The following is a 23924-nucleotide window of genomic DNA, read 5'->3' on the forward strand; positions in this document are numbered from 1 at the left end:
ACCTAGAGAACTGGGATTCACACGTTGGCCAAGCTGGTGGTGTATACCCTTCAGGTCGCTTTGGAGAGCTCCCACTTCCTGTTTATGTTTCACAAGCGTCAAACTTATTAGCAAGTGTGAGAAATGCCTCCTTCCCTAACTGCTAACTAGCGTGACCTCACTTCGGGGGCTGCAGCGATCCCTCCCTCCCGGAACGTACTTTTCTTATCAGCCATCTCTGGAGAAAATGACTGCAGCTCGATTTCCCGCCTGGAGGGGAGCAGCAGGACCAGAGGCTGAGCGGGGGCTGCAGTAGTCCTGGGTGTGCGCTTTCAATCTACCGGTGACCCGCGCCACCGTGTGACTTTAATAAGGGTGAAGAGCTGTCATGACTGCGTCAAAACCACTTCCACCTGGAAGTAAGTACTAGGAGAGGAAGAAACACATGTCCCCTGGCTGTCACGCCCACCCTCCCCCAAAGCCAAGTGTGAACCTAAACATTTCAGTTTCCTTAATCATAGCTCATGACAATATCATTTTTAGAATTCTTTGACCTTAATATATTTATTTTTGCCCTCATCTTTCCTACAATTGAAGATAAACTGTATGCATTGCCTACTTTTTATTTGCTCCAAGCCTCAAGAAGTATCCCCACTCCCCTACACACACACACACACACACACACACCAAAGATCAACCATATCTGGATTAAAAAAAAAAATCTGTTTCTGTCCCCTCCATAGTTTATAATTATTTTTTATTAATTAAAACAAAACATTTCCTTTCCAGCATTCGTCTTTCCATCCTGAATAATCTTAATGTTTTTAATCCCTCACTTTTTGTAGATACTTGCTTGGTGATTCTGTATGCTAATTTTAGACTGTATACTGAAAACTTTATATATGTTAATCTCACCACTGCTTTATAAGGCAGGCACAGATATTAGCTCCTTTTTACATTCGTTTAACACATGTTTATTGAGAACCACTATGTGACAGACACTGAACTAGAACAGAAGGATATGTAATATACCTCTTAGGGAAGCGGACGCTCAGAGACGTTAAATAACCTGTCCCTGGTTACATAGCCTGGGACAAGACCTGGGACTAGTGTTCAGGTCTATTGAGCTTGAAATCCTGGCAGAGTTGTGCAGGTTGTACACTGCTCAATTCCAGGGGGAGCCATTCACACTCAGTGTGTGTAAGAGCACCCTCTGGAGTTGTGCAGTGTAGCAGCAAGCAACTGCACTGGGTAACCCTGCCATTTTGTAGCCCTACCCTCTGTTTTGTCTTTTTGGAGTGAGGAAAGAATGTAATTTTGTACAAGGGAAGGACAAGATTTTTCTCTTTTCACTCCTAGTGGGGCTCATCATCTGTAGGGACTCCTTGATACCTCCCGAGCAGGAAGTAAGAGCCCACAGCACCCCCGCCCCTCCTGCACGAGCCCACATCATTCTTGCTCAAACATCACTTTTTGCTCATTTACAGATCCTCAATATTTTTTATCACAGCCCACAATGAAAAATTCATTTTACATCATGAGTCAGCACACACGCAAATACACACCCATGCACACATGCATGCACACACATCTTATGTACATTTACACAGAGGGAAGCCGAGGCTTGGTTGGGCTATAGCAAAAAGCCGCCACTACTCTCTCTCCCTTATTCCTGAGCAACTATTGCTCATTTAAAGAAAAGCCAGTTCAATGGATTCCAAACAAAAAATTCACAAAACAGTATTTCCCCTTGGTATATGCAATGCATTCTTATAGTTCCCAGTCTATTTTATTAAAAGAAAAATATTCTAGTCTTAACTTACTAAATTGATTTCACAACTGACCAATAGATCCTAATATGCAATTTGAAAACACTGCTCTAGACTAGAGACAGTGTTGTATTTTTGGTTCCACCACCGCCCCCCCGCCCCCAAGAAAGAGATCAGTAGCATTTGCACAGTTGAAGATCTTACAAGAGTACATATAAAAATATTAAATGAAACTGCTTCGACCACTGGTCCTGGTTTGATTCAATGGCTTAGATGTCTCTCTTCAGGAAAGCACCTATTAATTCTTACTTTGTTTCCTTTGTATAATCACTTTCCTCATTCTCTGATCTTTTTAAAAAACTGTTTTTAATTGTTTTATCGGGATGAAACTAACCCAGTTAAAGGGACAGATCTTAAGTGAATTTAGATAAATGCATACATCTGTGTAACCATTACCCCAAAACAAGATACAGAACATTTTACTATCCCAGACAGTTCCCTCATGGTACTTTCCAATCTATAAAGCCCCCACCCCCAGCCTCCCACCTATCCCCCAACACAATCATGTTCTGATTTTTATCACAGTGAATAAGTTTTGCCTTGTATTGGAGTTCATATAAATGAATGTGCTCTTTTGTGTAAGGTTTCCATTGCTTACACTGTTTTTGAGATTCTTCCATGTTGTTGCTTGGATTAATAGATCATTCTTTTTTTTTTTTTTTTTACTGAGTGTTTCACTGTATGCATATAATACAGTTTGTTTCGTGTGCATATAATACAATCCAGTCTGCTGCTGATGGGACATATGGGTTGTTTCCAGTTAGGAGCTACTTTGAATAAGGCTGCTATTAATATTCTCTTACAGTTCTTTTTATGATCATATGTTCTCATTTCTTTTGGATAAATACTGAAGAGTGGAATTGTTGTGTCATGGGTTAAATGCATGCTTAGCTTTATTGTGAGCTGCCAAACATCTCCAAGAAGGTGGTCCCGTTTTACATCCCAAAGGCAGTATATGAGCATTCCAGTCACTCCACATCCTCACCGACATTTAGTCTGGACAGATTTTTTTTATTTTAGCCTTTCTAGTGGGTGTGAATTGATGGTGTATTGTTTTAATTTGCATTTCTCTGATGACTAATGAGGTTGAACACCTTTTTCTGTATGCTTCTTGACCATTTATATATCTTCTTTTACGCAGTATTTGTTCAAGTCTTTTACCCTCTTTAAAAGCTATTTTGTCTTTTTATTGTATATAGAAGCACAGTCCAGTTTTGTATGTTGGCTTTGTGCCTTGCCACCTTATCCTTTTACTGTTGACCTACAGAAGTTCCTTATATATTCTAACTCCAAGTCCTTTGATAGAAACATACACTGCAGATATTTTTCTCAGTCTATGCCTTGCTCACTAATTTTATTAATGATGCTCTTAATGATAGAGTTCAATTTATTGATTTTTTGTGGTTATTTCATGTATGCTTGTCTTTTTTTAAAAAAATTGCCTGCCCCAAGATCATGAAAATATTCTACTATATTTTCTTCTAGAAGCTTTATACTTGTGGTTCTTATATTTAGGTCTTTCCTATCTCAACTAAATTTTTGTATATGGAGTGAAAAAGAGGTTGAGATTCTTTTTTCCTTTTTTTTGTCCCAGCAACATTTGAAAAGACTTTCCCTTCCCAATTAGATAATAGTGTGGTTCTATTTATGTACTCTCTATTTTGTTCTATTAACGTCTTTGTCTAGGTTTTCATACTTTTGTTTGTTTACTAAAACTTTATAGAAATCTTTAAATTGGGTAGTGTAAGTTCTCCAGCTTTTTTCTTTTTAAAGATTGTCTTCACAGGTCCTTTACATTTCCTTATAAATTTTAGATCCAGCTTGTTTCTTTCTTCAAAGAAAAATTGCATTGAATCTATAGATCAGTGTAGGGAAAAAAGATACTTAAACAATATTGAATCTTCTGGTCTATGAAATGGATATAGCTTCCCATTTATTTAGGTCTTCTTTAATTTCTTTCAACGATATTTTCAGTTTTATGTGTAGTTGAATTCCATAACTTTTGTCAGATTTATTCCTATTTTATGTTCTTTTTTTGAACATTTTTATTGTGAAATATATATACAAAAAACAATACATTTCAAAGTATATTGCTACAAGTAGCTATAGAGCAGATTTTAGAGTTTGATATGTGTTACAGTTCCACAACCTAAAACAATATTAGGCTTTTCCTTCTAGCTGCTCCAAGACATTGGAGACTGGAAAAAATATCAATACAATGATACAGCAGTCATATTCATTTGTTAAATCCTATCGTCTCTATTATAACTCCTCCTTCTCCTTTGATCCTTCTCCTAGTCTTTAAGGATATTTGGACTATGCCCATTCTAACTTTTTCATGTTGGAAAGGGGTGTCCACAAAATGGCATAGGGGGATGGTGCTAGTTGATATTCTTGGAGAGGCTGGCCCCTCTGGGTTTCAGGAGTTATCTGTCCTAGAGATCATCTGGAGGTTGTAGGTTTCTGGAAAGTAATATTTGATCTTCTTTTGATGCTACAGTAGTTTATTTTTTTAATTTTCTAATTGTTTATTGAATACATATGTGTATAGAAATGCTGTGCAGTTTTAGATATTGTCCTTGTATCTGCAACCTTCCTAAATTCACTTACTAATTCTTTTCTAATACTATTTTAGTTAGGATTCTTTTTATATGCAAACCTGTTGCCTGCAAATAAGCACAACTTTGCTTTATTTTAGGATCCTCATGCTTTTCATTTATTTATTTTTTCTGTCTTACTACTTTTGGTGAGGACAGCGAGTACATGTTAAATAGAAATGGTAAGAATGCTGTCCTTGCCTTATTCTCAATCACAGGGATGAGTATTCAGAGTTCCATCAAAACTTAGGTGATAAATGTTGGTAATATATATGTCCTTAATCTGTTGACATTTTCTTCTCTTCCTAGTTTGCTGAGAGTTTATGTTGAATTTGTACAGTGCTTTGTCTGAATCCAAGAAGATGATGATATGATTTTTATTCTCTTTAGAGTGAATTGCAGTTTCTTTGAGGGTTAAATCAACCTTGAATTTCTGGGATAAGCCTAGCTTGATCATAATGTATTAGCCTTATTTCTGTTACTTTATTTGATTTGCTAATATTTTTTGCCAAGGATTTTTTGTCTATGTTTATGAAGGATATTGGTCTGTAATTTTTCTTTTTTGTAAAATATTTGCCAGATTTTAGTAGCAGGATAGGATTAGTGTCGTAAAACAAATTGGGAAGAATTTCTTCTGTGTTTTCTAAAAGGGTTTTTTGTAGGATTGATAACTATTTTTTTCCTTAAATGGTGGAGTCACCTGGGTCTAGAGTTTTCTTAGGTGGAAATGTTTATTTATTTTATTTATTTTACCATGAATTCATTTTCTTTAATCAACTTGGGGCTATTTACATTTTTTATTCCTTCTTCTACCAGTTTTGGTAATTTGTATTTTTCAAAACTTTGTCTATTTTATTTAAATTTGTCAATATATCGATATTTGACCCAAAGTTTTGTCTTGTTAACATCTATAGAATCTTTATGATACCTTTAAAAAGTTTTTTTTTATTTGTGTTTACTTTCTTTTTTCTTGGTCTTCTTGCTAAAGGACTTTTCAATATTATTAATCTTTTTTAAAATCCTAATTTTCTATTTTATTGATTTTTTTATTTTTTTTATTTTTATTTTTATTAATTAACGGAAAAAAAGAAATTAACCCAACATTTAGAAATCATACCATTCTACATATGCAATCAGTAATTCTTAACATCATCACATAGATGCATGATCATCGTTTCTTAGTACATTTGCATCGGTTTAGAAGAACTAGCAACACAACCGAAAAAGATATAGAATGTTAATATAGAGAAAAAAATAAAAGTAATAATAGTAAAACAAAACAAAACAAAACAAAAACCTATAGCTCGGATGCAGCTTCATTCAGTGTTTTAACATGTTGATTTTTATTATCATTTTTTTATTGTCTGTTTCATAAGTTTCCTCTCTTATCGATCTTATTCCCTTTCTTCTACTTATTTTGGATTTAGTTTGCTCTGCTCTTTCTAGATTCTTGTGATGCAAGGTAATCAATATTATGCATTTTAAATCTTCCTTCTTTTAAAATATAAGTATTTAAAGCTGAAAATTGTTCCCTAAGGCCCACTTTGCAGCCTTCCTCTATAGTTGGTATTTCTGTTTTCGTTATCATTCAGGTCAAAATGTATTCTAATATCCTTTCGGACTTTTCTTTCATCCATGAGTTGTTTAGAAAAGTGTTATTAAATTGTCAAATATTTGTGATTTTTTCCAGGTAGCCTTTTTAAACTTTTTATTTTGAAATAATTGCAGATTTATAGAAAGCCATAAAATATTATATAATGTTTCATGTACCCTTCATCTAGTTTCCCCACAATGGTAACAACTTACATGATTACAGGGCCATATCAAAACAAAAAAATGTAAATGCATAGACATCATTAGCATCTAATCAGTTTTTACATGCACCCACATATGGGCATATTTATAAACAGCATATTGTTGGATCTTGACAACCCCTGCTTTTAATTAGAGTGCTTAATATATTAATATATTATATAATTATTAACATGAGTTGAAATGTCCCATCTTGGTATTTATTTTCTACTTATATTTTTTCTTTCTGTTCTTACTTTCTTGCCTACTTTTCGGGTTAGTTCCATTTCTTAATCATTCCATTTATCTCCTATTTTTAACTAAGCTTTTTTGTGTTATATTTTAGTGTTTTAGAGCGGTGGTTCGTAAACTTATCATGTATCAGAAACACCTAAAAAAGGTTTATTAAAACATGGATTTCTGGGCCACAACTCCAGAGTTTCTTATTCAGTAGGTTTGTTGTGGAGTTCAAATCTTGTGACGTATCTGGGGACTATACGTTGAGAAACACTGTTATAGAAATCATGCTCTTTACGTTATTACATTTTATCTTCAAATATAATAGTATACTAAAAATATTACTATTCAACTTGACATATAGTGTAAGAACCTTACAACAGAATAATTCTATTTATTCCTTTTCCTCCCATTCTTTGTGTTTGTCTTATAGTTTACTTTAAATATGCTATAAATGTCACCATGTACTGTTTTTATTTAAATAGTCAATAGTCTTTAAAGATATTTCATATATATATGGGATATATTATATAATCTTTATTATATTTATAATATCTTATATTTAACACTATTGAATTAAATTATCAAATATGTATTTTATATTTATAATATACTATATATTATATTTTTTCTGAGATATATATAAACACAGATACACATACACACAGATGGTTAGATAGATATAGATGTATATGTAGATATATTATTTTGCAAAAGGTCTTTTACATTTATCTATTAATTTACTTTTCTTTGTGTTCTTCACTTCTTCCTGGAGATTGCGGTTTTTATTTGGTATCCTTTCTGTCCAGCCTGAAAAACTTATTTTAGGTTGTTTTAAATGTGGGTCTGCTAAAGATGATTTTTGTAACTTGTGTGTGTCTGAAAATGACTTTTTTCACCTTCCCTTTGGAAGAATATTTTCCCGGGTGTAGAATTCTAGTTTGATAATGATTTTATTTTAGCTCTCTAAAGATATTCTATTGTCTTCTAGATCCCATTGATTCTAGTGAAAAAGTCATCTGTTTTGTGTATCACTATTCCCTAGAATTTATGTCTTTTTCCTCTCTGGTTGCTTTTTAGATCTATTATGTACCATTGTTTTTCAGCAGTTTGACTATGATTTGTCTAGGCATGATTTTCTCTGTATTTATTGGGCTTGAGGTTCACTGAGCTTCTTGGTTCTGTGAATTGATGTCTCTTATCAGTTCCGGTAATTCTTGGCCAATATTTCATCAATGATCTCTTCTCCCATGTTGTGTGCCTCCTGTTACTTCTGGAACTTCAACAACATATGTTGGGTTGTTTCAAATTAGTCATTAACACGGCTATATGCTTTGTTTCCTTTGCTATTGAGTCTGTTGTTCAGCTCATATAAAGAATTCATTTTTTTGTACCACATTTTTCATTTCTAGCATTTTCATAGAGTTCTTTTCTTCTATTTTCCACAGTTTTGCTGAAATTCCCCACCTCTTCATCATGTTGTCCTCTTTTCCCACGAGATCTTTAACATTTTTGTTATACTTATTTTGTGTTTTTATATCCCAGTGTAATAAATTTCAATATCTAAGCTGTCTGTGGGTCTACTTCTACCGATCCTTTTCTAGCTTATCCACAAGTCATATTTTCTTGCTTTTTCCATTTGTCTTGAATTTATTATTGTAATCTGAACATTTTTCATGAAAAAAAAACCCAGTAGAATATAAAGTAAATATTTACCCCTAGAAAACAGCAAGCCTCTTTTTCTGTGAGAGGCTGGGTCTAACTGATATGTCATTGATTTGGATCTGGGCTTTGTGCAGCTTTGCTTGATTCTGTTCTCTACTCATTTATGATATCCCACGGATGGTTAGGACGTTCCCTTCAGTGAGACCTGGGGTCTGAGCCCCGGTAAGATTGTTCAGATCTGCCTATACTTCAAAACTGAGTTGTTAGGTTTCAGAACCATGGGAGATCTCTCTCTGCTTTTCAGGCCAGCTGATAAATGCATGAGTGTTTCCTCCTTCTTTCCTCCATGGTTTCTGTATCTCTGGAGATCTCTTTTAACCCTGTTGCCTATTTTGGGCCTTAGCAGCTCCCTAGACTCTGTGAAGTCTGAAAATGTCTCAAGAAGTTTCTCTCATCTCTTCTTCCAGCCCCGAATTTTGATGAACTAATGCCAGCACTTTGCAAGGATTCTAGGGAAAGAGTAGGTGAAATTCTTTCTGCCATTCCATCTGAGGTGAAAATGTCAAGTCCGTGGATCTCTTCTTTTCTATGTAGAGCTTGTCACTTTCTCGAGTTTAGCTCATTTAGGTTCTCCAATGAGGTTTATAAATCTTTTTTTTTTTTTGGCTTATCTTGGCTTGTTTGGTTATTTGGGTGAGAACAACAATCTTTTGTTACCCCATACATCTGAAGTCGTAGGCAAAACCTTATCTCCCCATCTTTTACTAGAGATGAAGAAAAACCAATTGGATAGGAATTGAAAATTTAAAAGTTGAAGTGAGTGCAAAGATCTGAAAAAACAGAGGATGGTGAAGGTGTTGTAAGTATATCAAACAGGTGCTAAGGGGCTGATCATACACGCACACACACACACACACACACTCTAGAGCAAAGAAGAGAAAGAAGAGATGCTTTGGGTACTCAGAAAGCAGCAATTATTTTCAGGGAATGGATAGTGCTCCCAAGTGTGTTCTTTTCTTTTTTGGATATTGTCCCACTTCATCCATCTCCTTGATCTGTCTTAAGGGCAGTAATTCTCAAACTTTACTCTGCATATAAATCACCTGGGAATCTGGTAAAAATTCAGTTTCTGTTTTAGTAGATATGAGATTGGGCTTGAAATTCTGCATTTATAACAGGTTCCTATATAATGATGATGGTATTTGACTAGCAAGGTCCTTGAATTTGTATACCTTTATTTTTGAGTGGGTAAAAACAATGGAACTTAATTTGTGCTAAGAAGAATTTACAGTAGAGAGGAAAGATTTTGACTGTATTACCTAAATAAAATCACAAGTCCACAAACCCAAGAAGTAGTTAGAATGTGGCTTACAGTTACATGAGGTACAGGGAAAAGTATATTTTGGTATTGAGGAAATCTAGTGAGAGAGAGGCCTATAGTTCATCACACTGGCTTCTTTGGTAGTGGTTTAAGTTTTTCTTGATGTGGGCACCTGCCCTTCTGGGAACTAGGGTTCAAGGAAGTTCATTGCCTTGTTAGACTTGTCAGAGCTCTGCTCCCAGGCCTGCCTGTGGTCCTCCGAGACCAGCTCTGTAGGGAGGGAAGGATGGGGGAAGGATATGGGAAGAGGGGTTGGGTAGCAGCTCTCTAGGTGGAATGACAGCAGGACTGACAATTGCAGAGACTATTCATTGAGTGGTTATAAATTAGCACCTGAATCCCACATTCTTTTCTTCCTTCCAATAACCAGGAATTTTTTTCCCCACCTAGCATTGGGATTTTATAGCTCTGGTCTTAACTATTGGTCCAGCATTATTTATATGACCTATTAAGCCATCAGTAGAAGGGAGAATAAATTTTCCTTCATTTTCTATGCTTAGCAATGTTACAGAAATCCCAGACAAAGGTGATTAGGCTCCAGACCGCCTGTTTAGGAAGAATACGTGGAGAAATCTGGAAAATAATGATATATCAGCTGTAGGTAGGAGTCAACGGAAGACAACTTTACCATTCAAAGAAATGCAGATGGAGGTGGTCTAAAATTTTGGTGGCATCTGATTAAAGAAAATGTAAGGGATTTCATTCATTTATTCAATCAAAAACCTGTATTACAAGTTTTCTATGTACTGGTCACATGCTATGTGAACAAAATGTACATGATTGCACCCTGATGGAGTCTATAAATCCAGTGGATAGCAATTTTATTACTTTCAAGGATATAAGTAACTTAAACTAGGTGAATAGATTCTTGCATGCCCTTATGGCAGCTGCTTTAATGAGCAGATAAGAATGGTTTTAAAATTAGCATGTCCCTTACATGCAAACAAGGGTACTTTAACTAGAAAATAATTTGTTCTCTTAAGTACTTAAACCAAGTTTCTCCATTTATTATCAACACTATTAGTTTTCATAAGCTATACCCCTTTTTTATTTTTTTCAATGAGAGGATAAACTTGAGGTTAACCACTAGCCAATTATCACCGTGTTTTCTAACAGCGTGCCCTTTATTAAGTGGAGATTGATAAATGAGGTTATGTGGTCCAAAAAAGCTGGGTAATATTGTTGGAGGTTAGAACCAGTGGTTTGGGGCAATGACAGACCTAGATGAGTTACTAAAAGCCTCACTTCATTCATCTGTAAAATAGGGGTAGCAATAGTATTTACCTTATAGGATCATTATAAGGATCACATTGAATAATACATTTAAAATACTTATTATACTGTCTGGCACATAGTAATAATTCAGTTAATTTTTGTTTCTACTAATTATTTCTATTAGTAGAATGCCAGCAATGGCTTAGCATATGTGGGCATATAGTCACATAGATATCATTTGTATGTTAGTAGCACAATAAGAATTACCTCTGCAATGTTTACTGAAGGTACACTCAGGTTCTAAGACTGGAGGTGTTTTACACACTCACTGTGGATAGTTCTTTGGGACCAGCAGCAAAGAAACAATTTAGGAGTCCTGATTTTTTTCCCCCAGAGTAAAGTAAAATTGACCTTCAATTAATTGACCGTCTCCAGCATGGTGAAGTTGCCCAGAATAACCTAATAGGCTTTTTAAAAAGTAAATGAAGAAAATTTTGTTTTATTTTTGAACTCAATAAAAATATAAATAGGTGATTCTGGGGAATATGAATTAGTGTTTTTAAGAATTGTGTCTAGGGGATGCAAAGGTAAGTTCAGTGCTAGAATTCTCGCCTGCCACGTGGGAGACCCGGGTTTGATTTCCAGTCCATGCACTTCCCAAACAAACAAAAAAGCAAAAGAAACAAACAAAAATTCAACAAATGGAGCTGCAATAATGGGATACTGACATGGAAAAATAATGAAATGTGACCCCCTTCCCCCCATATAGCATACAAAAAAAAAAGAATTGTGTCTAATCAAAGGGTGAAAGTCTCCTTGGCGGCAGGGGAGATGACTGCCTGGGTTGAGCCTGGCTCTGGCACCAGAGGATCAACAATGCCATCCTGACCAAAACGGGGGGAAAAAAGTGTAACTAATAAGGTACAGTGGCTGAGAGAGTTCAGATAGAGTTGAGAGACTACTCTGGAGGTCACTCTTATGCAAGCCTCAGTTAGACATTACTACCTATCATAGCTTGCCAAACCCAACCAAAACCATTCCTGCCAATCCTAAAGAACAATTAGGGCAATATATAAGATTCTACAAAGGTGCCATGCACCAGGGTAACTTTCCAGGAATCTACAACCTCCAGATGGGTCCCTGGACCAGGTAAGTCCTGAAATGCAGAGGGGCCAGCCTCTCCAGAACATCAACCAGTTCCGCCCCCCTATCCCGTATTATTGAGAACCCTCTTCAAAATGAAAAAGCTAGACTGGGCAAGCCCAAATACCCTAAAGAGTGGGAGAAAGATCAGAAATGATGGTTGAGTTATACAGAGAAGGTAGGGTTTAACAAATGCGTATGGTTGCTGAATCCTTATATTATTATTTCTTTTAGTCTCCAGTATCTTTGAGCTGCTAGAAGTAAAAAACTAAAATTGGAATTGTGACCCATACCAAACTCTGAAATCTGTTCTACTACTAATTGCTTTGAAACTTTTTGCTTTTTTGTACATGTTATGTTTCACAAAGAAGAAGGAAAATGTCAATTGTGATAAATGCACAGCTGCATGGAGATACTGTGAGCCATTGATTGGACACTCTGGATGATTACATGGTATGTGAGTATATAATACATATCAATAAAAAATTAAAAATTAAAAAAAGAATTGTGTCTAAGAAAATGAGTAGACCCATTTTTAGAGTATCTTTTCTTAGAATCTAAGAAAAGTTGTGAACAATTTCAGAACTAACTTGTATAAATTAATCCCACAGGATTATGCTGTCCCTGGAGGTGTTCGGTGCCATACGGCTTTGACTACATGGTGCGAAAACTTCTGAACAGTTCAAACAATAGGCCAGTGTTTTTTTTTTAATAGCTGTTTGACAGATAAGCCTTGTTAGTTAAGATTTCTAACCTTGCGGCCAGCTGTGCACATGGATTTTGCCTGGATATGTCTTTCAATAGAGTTTAGCAATAATTGGGATTTCTGATAAGAGTTGCAAAGAAAAATTGATGAGTGTGTTTAATAAAATTCCACATCACAATGGCCTGGCAAGGTATGAAACCTTGATCAACTGACCCTAAAAACTTATCCAGGACTGTTCAGCTTATGAAATATAGTTAATTTTTTATTACATATAGGATGTATGTGTATTAAATACAGGGTGTAATCATTCATTCAACAGAAACTTACTGAGCACTTTCCTGTATTTGGTGCTGAGGATGCAAATATGATCCCTGTCTTCTTGGAGTGGGGAAAATTAATAAATAAAATCAGTTAATCCTTGATTATGGTGACTGCCATGAAAGAAATGAGCAAGGTGCTGAGACAGAAAATAATGGGAGGAGAGAGGATGAAGCCGCAAGGCCCATTTGATGATGAGACATTTGGGCTGAGACCCTGAGACCAGTCATCAAGACTAACCAGGAAGGGCGTTCCAAGTAGCAGAGGCAGCAAGTGCAAAGGCCCTGAAGTAGGAAGGGGCTTGGCGTGTTCTAGGAACAGCTGTATAAAATATCAGTGTGATTTGGTTATGACTAAGAGGTGAGTGGCACAAGAGGAGAGTGGAGTGGTAGCCAAGGACTAGATTATCTGTAGTTTTATTAATAGTTACCTGGTTGTTTTCTGATACCTTGGCATTTGTAGTAAGTTAAACTCAATCACCTTCGATGCAGTGAATGTTGATAATTCAGCTTCTTAAATTCACTTTCCCTCAAGGATATCCTTTGAAACCAAGTCACTTAACTGCCTAGGGTAGTTTGAGAAGACTGGAGAAGGGCACATACTGTCACCAGCATGGGAGAGGTTAAGCCAAGTCAGTTATCTAACCTCGGTTTGCATTATTGAATTTATAATGGGTTCTTAGAATGTTTGACACCATGGTGTGACCAATTAAAAAGTCACCCCCTTGGGTGACTAGAACTGAGGCAACAAAGTAGCCCACTTGGCAGTTAAAACTATGCTCTTTGCCTCTTTCTATAACCCATCCAACCCAAACCCAACAGACGTTTTCTCCTCTTCATCCATCACAAAAGATCTTTTGTCAAAGCACAAGAACACGAGGAGGCTTTTGTAAACGACACTGATGATATGCCAACAATACCCTTGAGGGATAGAAAATATTTGCTTCTTGGAGCTTCTGGTAGATTCAATACTTTCCACCAACAGCACTGAGCATTCAGAAGAAGGATTCAAGGTTCCATTCATCCTGAAAGATGTTCTCATTCCTCTCATCTGCTTCCATGTATCGCAATGAAAGTGTTCATGAAAAATAGGCAAGGATAAAATTTAGGAGCAGCATGTAAAATTGATAGCTTTTGGCCTCTTGCCTCTGAGTTTGGAGGGTAAGGCTTCGTGACGTTAAGAGTGTGATACATTGCATGGTCCTTTTTACTTCAATCCCTTGATTACAGAACTTACCAAATATATTACTAATATCTTAAGTATTAATTGAACTATTTAGTCATTGAGGAATATGTATATATATTTGTTACCTAAAGGATCTATTTTATAAAATGCACACCACTGAAAAGAGAAGAAGTATTTGAAAATTTATGAGGGGCTAGACAAATTGAAAATTTCATATTAAAATGCAGGCATAGACTGGAGAAACACAGAAAATTCCTTCCATTTCTAGACCAGGAGTGTGAAATTCCTGATGCCAAGTCTCAGGAATTTGAAACTTAAACTATTGCCCAGGGAAGATATAGATATTTGATGAATATGGTAACCATTTTAATTCTAGAAATATGCCCTTTTGGCATTTTAACTCTTTCATGACTGGACAATAATGTAGAACTCTTTTAATCTCAGTTGCTTAAAATAAAGTTTAGTCAATTAGTAGCCGAACAAATGGAGCTTCATTTATTATCTAATATTTCAGTATGCCATCTCAATGGGGTATGTTTATCATGAAAATATAGCATTTAAAGGTCATATATTTTACTGCACTTATTTGCATTGGGTTTACCCTCCAATATTTTCACTTAAAAAGAAAGTAAGACCTAAGAGTTAAAGTGACATTGAACTCGTTAGTATATGAGGTGCCTCTGAGTATATACTGCTTGATAACCTTTGAAGTGATTGCATTCATGGATTGAAAGAAAGGTGAGTGAAGTAAAGGAAGTGAGTTTGCAGAGTGTACATGCTCTCCAAGGAATAATTGTATTCTCAGGCCTTTTGCCCCACCAAGCTTTGGTCATTAGCTCTACGATCACACAGGACTTTCTTTTGGGAGGGACATTAGTGAAGAGACCCTACGCATGAAGACAGAAAGTGGCTAGGCAGGACATCTGGCTCCGCAGGGACTCTAAGGAGAGGTCAGGGGCCTCTGTCTGATTCATAATTGCAGATTCAGAGCTGGGAAAGGACTCCACATCTCTAAAGTTGATCCAGAATCCCTGCTAAATAGGTAGAAGAAGATTCAGAAATGCTGTGGTCTTCAAAATGATTGCCCCTGGCGAAATCCTGCAGATAAGGATTGTCCCTAGAACATTTCACAGACCGTGTTTACGGAATATAAGTTTCAGTGGCTAGTATCAGGTACTGTCTGTGGGCTCGGACTTAGGGTGAGGCGGTCAAGGCGCCTAGGGGGTAAAATTTAAGGAAGTGCTCAGCCTTGGAGCCATGCAGGTGCTTTCATGCAAGTGGGTACTTTCTTCACACATGGGCCCTAGGTACCTAACCTTTCCCAGCGCTGTAATTATTGCTTTTATCTACTTTATCCCTTCCCCAAAGAGTTCACTGTCAAATAAATTCGGAAACTATTTCTTACCATGTTTTCTTATCATATACAGTATGCACTATAAAGCTACACCCTCTGCTTTGCAGAGTGCATGGCTGTCTATGAAGGCTCTGAGAGTCACGCAGCATTATAGGTGCCCTATAAACACCTTTTACCTAGCATTGCTGAAATGCATTTGACTGTGGAATTCTTTTTTTCCAAGAAATCCTTATTAACATCTCATGGGACATTTGGGGAAGTTGGTTAAGAAATACCTCAGAATGGTTGTCTATGGCTCATATTCACTATTTTGAAAACTTTGCTGAATAGTAGCTATTTTCTAGCTTGGGTTTGGATTCATTACAAGCTACACTAAACCCTAAGAATTCAAGTAAGGGAAGCATTAGAAGGGTTTATTCATACCCACTAATTCCCAGCTTGATCCGACCAACACTGATTGGACCAATTCATCTATTCAAGCCAACAATGATTAAGCACCTTCTATGTTCCAAGCAATCCCTGGGAATACTAAGGCGAGTGAAATGGACTTCCTCACCCCTAAAGGGCTAACTGTAAGGAGGAGGCTGGCTTGCCTAACTGTAAGTTCAAATACAATTTTAGAATTTTGTACAGAAGCCAACACAAATGTGCATTTATTATTATACTTCCATACCTGTTTCTTAGGGAGAAGAACTACTATTTGTGATATTTCCTCCTCTTTCCTGTAACATCTAATAGGGACTATACACATAATAGATATTCAATAAACATTTATCAACTAAGTGATATTTGAGGAAAATCTTGCAACTTAACTGATGTAGCTTAGATTGCAATCTGTAAGGATCATTTGCAAAAACTCTGTTCTTGTTCAAACAAAAGGCTGTACTAACCCCTTTCAGTTTCAGTTTCCCCATCTGTAAAATAAGGATGATGGTGCCAATTTCATGGGGCTTGTTAGAGGATTAAATAAGAATGCACATAAAAACAGCTTTTATGTTCCCTGGCATGTAACAGGTGGCCAGTAAACTACAGGTATTATGACTACAATACAGTATGCTTTTTTTAATCCACAAAGTTGCCATAAATGCCCTATTTTGATTTGATCAAAAGGTCGTTTATAAAAAAATGCATCAGATAAGGACCTGGGAGCTTCAGATTCCTCAGCTGAATCTCTGTAGTTCTCTTTGTACCCTTTCCTGATGGCTGCTGCGTGGGGTAATTAGTCAAACTGCCTCATCCTTCCCTCTAAGCCAAATGCCTCCCGAGAGAAGACTTTGCATACATTCTCCTGGGTGTCCGTGCCTGCCCCTCCAGTGTTTTCTAAACCTGCGCAGGCCTGGGAGTCACCTGAGGATTTATTAAACACAGCCTCCCTTGTAAAACCCTGGGAGGGGCTGCGGAAGATGGTGGTTTCCAAAGGAGATAAAGTTGCTCATAATTTTCATTTGTTGGGAGAACTTGAAGAAGGACAAAGAGGAGCGGGTGCTGGTTCTGTGAGCTGGGGCCTGGGGGATGATGAAGATACGACACTTACATGGACAGGATGACCATGGGGCCACCAAGGACAAATTATGAAAACAGATTATATAGCCTGAAAGCAGAAAGTGGATCTGAATACCCAGAAGTTTCTCCATCAGTTAGATTTGTAACAAAAATTAATATGAATGGAATAAATAATTCCAGTGGAATGGTGGATGCACGGGGCATACCAGTATTAGCAAAATGGCAAAGTTCGTATAGCATTAAAGTTGTACTTCCAGAGCTAAGATGTCTAATGATGTCCAAAGAAAATAAAACATGAAGCTCCCAGCCACCAGAAGGACAAACATGCAATAGTTAATTTTAGTGAATCTCAAACCTGTCTTAAATCAACAACCTTCTGCTCATGTTAATGTCTTGATTAAGTATCACAATGCAGAAAACCCATATATTAAGTAAAAGAATTCCAGCTGGTAAACATCACCTGGATATTTGTAAAAATATATTTAATATGTGTACACCCATTATGTTTTTAACTAACAGGAGGAACAATGCAGCACAATTCTTTTTTTTTTCTCTCTTCTCAAAGCACTGTTATTTAAGCATAAACCTGGAGTACTCACAGAAGAATTCAGGTTTGCAAGATGAAAGCAGGGCAAGGAATGTCAGACTGCTGTGGAAGGGTATGTATGTCTGAAAACTAATTTCAAGAAGGAAAAACATAAATGGCATGCTTTATCTACTTGCTTAGTGAAAGAGCTGCAGTTGAAATTGTTTAGAGTAGCAGTACAATGAATATTGTTGCAAATTGTGTTGATTTTTGAAGCACTGTGGGTGACTACTAGTAGTATCAAAAATATATTCGGGATTGTTTTGATACCTGTATTTATTTATTTTTTAGCATTTTTAAAATTGTGAAATATAATATATATACGGAAAAGCAATAAATTTCCAAGTACATTTTTTCCAGTTCCAACATTTATAAGCTGTGAGGTTTTTAAATTTTTATTAATAAAACCAATCAACATACAATAGGAACATTCTTTTTTCATCACATAGCTGTATATTCATCATTATGATCATTTCTCAGAACATTTGTATCAATTCAGAAAAAGAAATACAAAGAAAAAAGAAAAAAATTAATATATACCGTACCACTCACCCCTCCCCTTTGTGATCACTAGTATTTCAATCTACTAAATTTATTTTAACATTTGTTCCCCCATTATTTATTTATTTTCAATCCATATATTTTACTCATCTGTCCATAAGGTAGATAAAAGAAGCATCAGACACAAGGTTTCACAATCACATAGTCACATTGTAAAAGCTACATTATAATATAATCATCTTCAAGAAACATGGCTACTGGAACACAGCTCTACATTTTCAGGCAGTTCCCTCCAGGCTTTATGTTACACCATAACTAAAAAGGTGATATCTATTTAATGCGTAAGAATAACCTCCAGGATAACCTCTTGACTCTCTTTGGAATCTCTCAGCCACTGACACTTTATTTTGTCTCATTTCTCTCTTCCCCCTTTCGGTTGAGAAGGTTTTCTCAATCCCTTGGTGCTGAATCCCAGCTCACTCTAGGATTTCTGTCCCACGTGACCAGAAAGGTCCACACACCCCTGGGAGTCATGTCCCACATAGAGAGGGAGAGGGCAGTGAGTTTGCTTGCTGTGTTGGCTGAGAGAGAGAGGCCACATGTGAACAACAAAAGAGGTTCTCTTGGGGGTGACTCTTAGGCTGTATGAGTTAGGGTTCTCTAGAGAAACAGAATCAACAGGGAACACTTGCAAATATAAAATTTATAAAAGTGTCTCACGTGACCACAGGAACGCAGAGTCCAAAATCCACAGGGCAGGCTGCGAAGCTGACGACTCTGATGGATGGCCTGGATGAACTCCACAGGAGAGGCTCACCAGCCAAAGCAGTAATGGAACCTGTCTCCTCTGAGTCCTCCTTAAAAGGCTTCCCATGATTAGATTTAGCATCACTAATTGCAGAAGACACTCCCCTTTGGCTGATTACAAATGTAATCAGCTGTGGATGCAGCAGACGTGATCATGACCTAATCCTATGAAATGTCCTCATTGCAACAGACAGGCCAGCGCTTGCCCAATCAGATAAACAGGTATCACAACTTGGCCAAGTTGACACGTGTCCCTAACCATGACATAGGCCTAATTTTGAGTAAGCTTAGCCTATCCTTTGTGGGGTTAAGTTTCATATGAACAAACCCCAAGATTGGGGTCTTAGCCTATTGCTTTGGTTGTCCCCACTGTTTGCGAGAATATCAAGAATTCTCTACTTGGGGAAGTTGAATTTCCCCCCAAGGGGACTTTGCGAATACCTTTTTATTCACTGTTCAAATCCTTCTGGGATTTATTGAGGCATCACTCTGGACAAACCTACAGAATCTCATGCCCTACTCAAAGTTCCATGTACTTATGGTGTTCAATTAAACCGTCCACATAAGTTATATTAGGAAATGCACTAGTCAAAATATAAATTTTGTACCAAATAAATATTTTTTTGCTTTTGCCTCATATATAAGTTAAAGTTTTAAAATATTAATTGCCATCTATTTTCAACACCCTGCATTATTGACATTCCTTTGTTCTTCCTCATGCAGAACATCTTAAAATTTGTGCATTTAGTCACTATCATTATACACTCTAGGCATTCCTAGATTTTACCATCTCACTCTTTGTCATAAATCTTTCCTTCTGATTTTATTTCTGCCCTCCTCCCTCTATCATTCTCATATTCAGCTTCATTCAGTGTTCTAATATAATTGTATTACAGTTAGGTAGTATTGTGCTATCCATTTCTGAATTTTTACAATCAGTCCTCTTGCACAATCTGTATCCCTTCAGTTCCAATTACCCAATATCTACCCTATTTCTATCTTCTGATGACCCTGTTCTTAACCTAAATTATCCAAGTTCATATCAGTGAGACCATACAGTATTTGTCCTTTTGTTTCTGGCTAATCTCACTCAGCATAATGTCCTTAAGGTCCATCCATGTTGTTACATACTTCATAACTTTATTCTTTCTTACAGCTGCATAATATTCCATCATATGTCTATACCACAGCTTGTTTAGACACTCGTCTGTTAATGGACATTTGGGCTATTTACATCTCTTGGCAATTGTAAATAATGCTGCTATAAATGTTGGGGTGCAAATGTCCATTTGTGGCCTTGCCCTCATGTCCTCTGAGTAAAAACCTAGCAATGGTATTGCCGAATCATATGGCAATTCTATACTTAGCTTCCTGAGGAACAGCCAAATTGCCTTCTACAGTGGTTGTACCATTTTACATTCCCACCAACAATGGATAAGTGTGCCTCTTTCTCCACATCCTCTCCAGCATTTGTCATTTTCTGTTTTATTGATAATGGCCATTCTGGTGAGTGTGAGATGATATCTCATTGTGGTTTTGACTTGTATTTCCCTAAGCCAGGGAAGTTGAGCATCTTTTCATGTGTCTTTTGGCCATTTGTATTTCCTCTTCTGAGGAGTGTCTGTTCAAGTCTTTGGCCCATTTTGTAATTAGGTTATCTGCCTTTTTCTTGCTGAGTTGAACAATCTCTTTATATATTCTAAATACTAGACCTTTATCTGATATATCATTTCCAAATATTGACTCACATTGTATAGGCTGTCTTTTTACTTTCTTGATGTATAGGTTGTCTTTTTACTTTCTTGATGAAGTTCTGTGATGCACAAAATTTAATTTTGAGAAGTTCCCATTTATTTATTTTTTTCTTCAATGTTCATGCTTTGGGTGTAAGGTCTATGAAACCGCCTCCAATTGTAAGATTTATAAGATCTTTCCCTACATTTTCTTCTAACACTTTTATGGTCTTAGATCTAATGTTTAAGTCTTTGAGTTAATTTTTGTATAGGGTGTGAGATATGTATCCTCTTTCATTCTTTTGCATGTGGATATCCAGTTCTCTAGGCACCATTTTTGAAGAGACTGTTCTGTCCCAGGTGAGTTGGCTTGATTGCCTTGTCAAAGATCAATTATCCATAGATGAGAGGGTCATCTCTGAACATCTGAACACTCTATTTAATTCCATTGGTCATTATATCTCTCTTTATGCCAGTACCATGCTGTTTTGACCACTGTAGCTTTGTAATATGCCTTAAAGTTAGATAGTGTGAGACTTCTGACTTCATTTTTCTTTCTCAGGATACTTTTAGATATTCAGGGCACCCTGCTTTTCCGGATAAATTTGGTTATTTTTTTTTCTATTTCTGAAAAGTAAGTTTTGGGGATTTTAATTGATAATTGCATTGAATCTGTAAATCAATTTAGGTACAATTGACATCTTAACTATATTTAGTCTTCCAATCCATGAACACGATATGCTTTTCCATTTATTTAGGTCTTATGTGATTTCTTTTAACAATTTCTTATAGTTTTCTCTGTATAGGTCTTTTGTCTCTTTAGTTAAATTTATTCCTAAATATTTTATTCTTTTGGTTGCAATTGTAAATGGAATTTTTTTCTTGATTTCCTCCTCAGATTGTTCATTACTATTGTATAGAAACATGACAGATTTTTGAGTTTTGATCTTGTAATATGCCACTGTGCTGTACTCATTTATTAGCTCTAGTAGTTTTGCTGTGGATATTTCGGAGTTTTTGACATATAGTATCATATCATCTGCAAACAATGAGAGTTTTGCTTCTTTCTTTCCAATTTTGATGCCCTGTATTTTTTTTCTTGTCTAATTGCTCTGGCTAGACCTTCCAACACAATGTCGAATAACAATGGTGATAGTGGACATCCTTGTCTTATTCTTGATCTCAGAGGGGAAAGTTTTCAGTTTCTCCCTATTGAGGATGATGTTAGCTGTGGGTTTTTCATATATTCCCTTTATCGTATTGAGGAAGTTTCCTTCTATTCATAGCCTTTGAAGTGTTTTCAAAAGGAAAGGATGTTCAGTTTCATCAGATGCCTTTTCTGCATCAATCGAGATGATCATGTGGTTTTTCTGCTTTGATTTGTTGATATGGCATATTACATTAATTGATTTTCTTATGTTGAACCATCCTTGCATACTTGGGATGAATCCTACTTGGTCATGGTGTATAATTCTTTTAATGTGCTACTGGATTCTATTTGCAAGAATTTTGTTGAGGATTTTTTGCATTTATATTCATTAGAGAGATTGGTCTGTAGTTTTCTTTTTTTGTAATATCTTTGTGTGGCTTTGGTATGAGGGTGATGTTGGCTTTGTAGAATAAGTTAGGTAGCTTTCCCTCCTCTTCAATTTTTTTGAAGTGTTTGAGCAAGATTGGTACTAATTTTTTCTTGAATGTTTGGTAGAATTCACATGTGAAGTCATCTGGTCCTGGACTTTTCTTTTGGGGGAGCTTCTTAATGACTGATTCAATTTCTTTACTTGTGATTGGTTTGTTGAGGTCATCTGTTTCTTCTCCAGTCAATGTTGGTTGTTCATACCTTTCTAGGAAGTTGTCCATTTCATCTACATTGTCAAGTTTATTAGCATAAAGTTGTTCATAGCATCCTTTCACTACTTCCTTTATTTCTGTGGGGTCAGTGGTTATGTTTCCTCTTCCGTTTCTGATTTTATTTATTTACATCTTTTCTCTTCTTTTTATCAACCTTGCTAAGGGCCCATCAATCTTATTGATTTTCTCATAGAACTAATTTTCTGGTTTGGTTGACTCTCTCGATTGTTTTCATGTTCTCAATTTCATTTATTTCTGCTTTAATTTTCATTATTTATTTCCTTTTGCTTGCTTTGGGGTTAGTTTGTTGTTCTTCCTCTAGTTCTTCCAAGTGGACAGTTAATTCCTCAAATTTTGCTCTTTCTTCTTTGATATAGGCATTTAGGGCAATAAATTTCCATCTTAGCACTGCCTTTGCTGCACCCATAAATTTTGATATGTGTGTTTTCATTTTCATTTGCCTCGAGATATTTACTGATTTCTCTTGTAATTTCTTCCTTGACCCACTGGTTGTTTAAGAGTATGTTGTTGAGCCTCCATATATTTGTGAATTTTCTGGCACTCTGCATATTATTGATTTCCAACTTCATTCTTTTATGATCTGAGAAAGTGTTTTGTATGATTTCAGTCTTTTAAAATTTATTGAGACTTGCTTTGTGATCCAGCATATGTCTATCTTTGAGAATAATCCTTGAGAACTTGCAAAAAAGGTATATCCTGCTGTTGTGGGGTGTAATGTTCTATAAATATCTGCTAGGTCTAGCTCATTTATTGTATTATTCAAATTCTCTGTTTCTTCATTGATTCTCTGTCTAGATGTTCTGTCCATTGATGTGAGTGGGGAATTGAAGTCTCTGACTATTATGGTAAATATATCTATTTCTTTTTTCAGTGTTTGCCTCCGTATTTTGGAGCATTCTGGCTCAGTGCATAAATATTTATGATTGTTAAGTCCTCTTGTTGAATTGTTCCTTTTATTAATACATTGTGTCCTTCTTTGTCTCTTTCAACTGTTTTACATATGAAGTCTAATTTGTTGGATATTAGTTTAGCTACTCCTGCTCTTTTCTGATTGTTATTTGCATGGAATATCTTTTCCCAACCTTTCACTTTCAACCTATGTTTATCCTTAGATCTAAGATGCATTTCCTGTAGACAGCATATAGATGGATCCTGTTTTTTAATCCATTCTGACAGTCTATGTCTTTTGATTGAGGAGTTTAACCCATGAACATTTAAGGTTATTACTGTACGGGCACAACTTTCTTCTACCATTTTGCCTTTTGGATTTTATATGTCATATCTAATTTTCCTTCTTTTTACCTTTACTCATAGTCTTCATTTCTACACTCTTCTCCACAACTCTCTCTCCTGTCTTTTCCTATCTGTCTCTAGTGCTCTCTTTAGTATTTCTTGCAGAGCTGGCCTCTTGGTCACAAATTCTGTCAGTGATTTTTTTGTCTGAAAATGTTTTAATTTCTCCCTCATTTTTGCAGGACAATTTTGCTGGATATAGAATTCTTGGTTGGCAGATTTTCTCTTT

General features: G+C 36.2%; 1 long non-coding RNA gene and 1 pseudogene across 1 annotated transcript; both read left to right on the forward strand.

Annotated features, from left to right (window-relative positions):
• Positions 1 to 12210: 12210 nt before the first annotated feature.
• LOC143646081 (uncharacterized) lies at positions 12211 to 17588 on the forward strand. Its single transcript, XR_013157264.1, has 3 exons — positions 12211 to 12290; positions 12449 to 12498; positions 17469 to 17588. It is a non-coding gene; the product is annotated as an uncharacterized LOC143646081 (long non-coding RNA).
• On the forward strand, positions 16804 to 17240 carry LOC143646079 (ubiquitin-conjugating enzyme E2 variant 2 pseudogene; annotated as a pseudogene).
• Positions 17589 to 23924: the final 6336 nt, after the last annotated feature.

This window comes from Tamandua tetradactyla, chromosome 9 (genome assembly GCF_023851605.1).
Source record: "Tamandua tetradactyla isolate mTamTet1 chromosome 9, mTamTet1.pri, whole genome shotgun sequence".
Taxonomy (NCBI): Eukaryota; Metazoa; Chordata; class Mammalia; order Pilosa; family Myrmecophagidae; genus Tamandua; species Tamandua tetradactyla.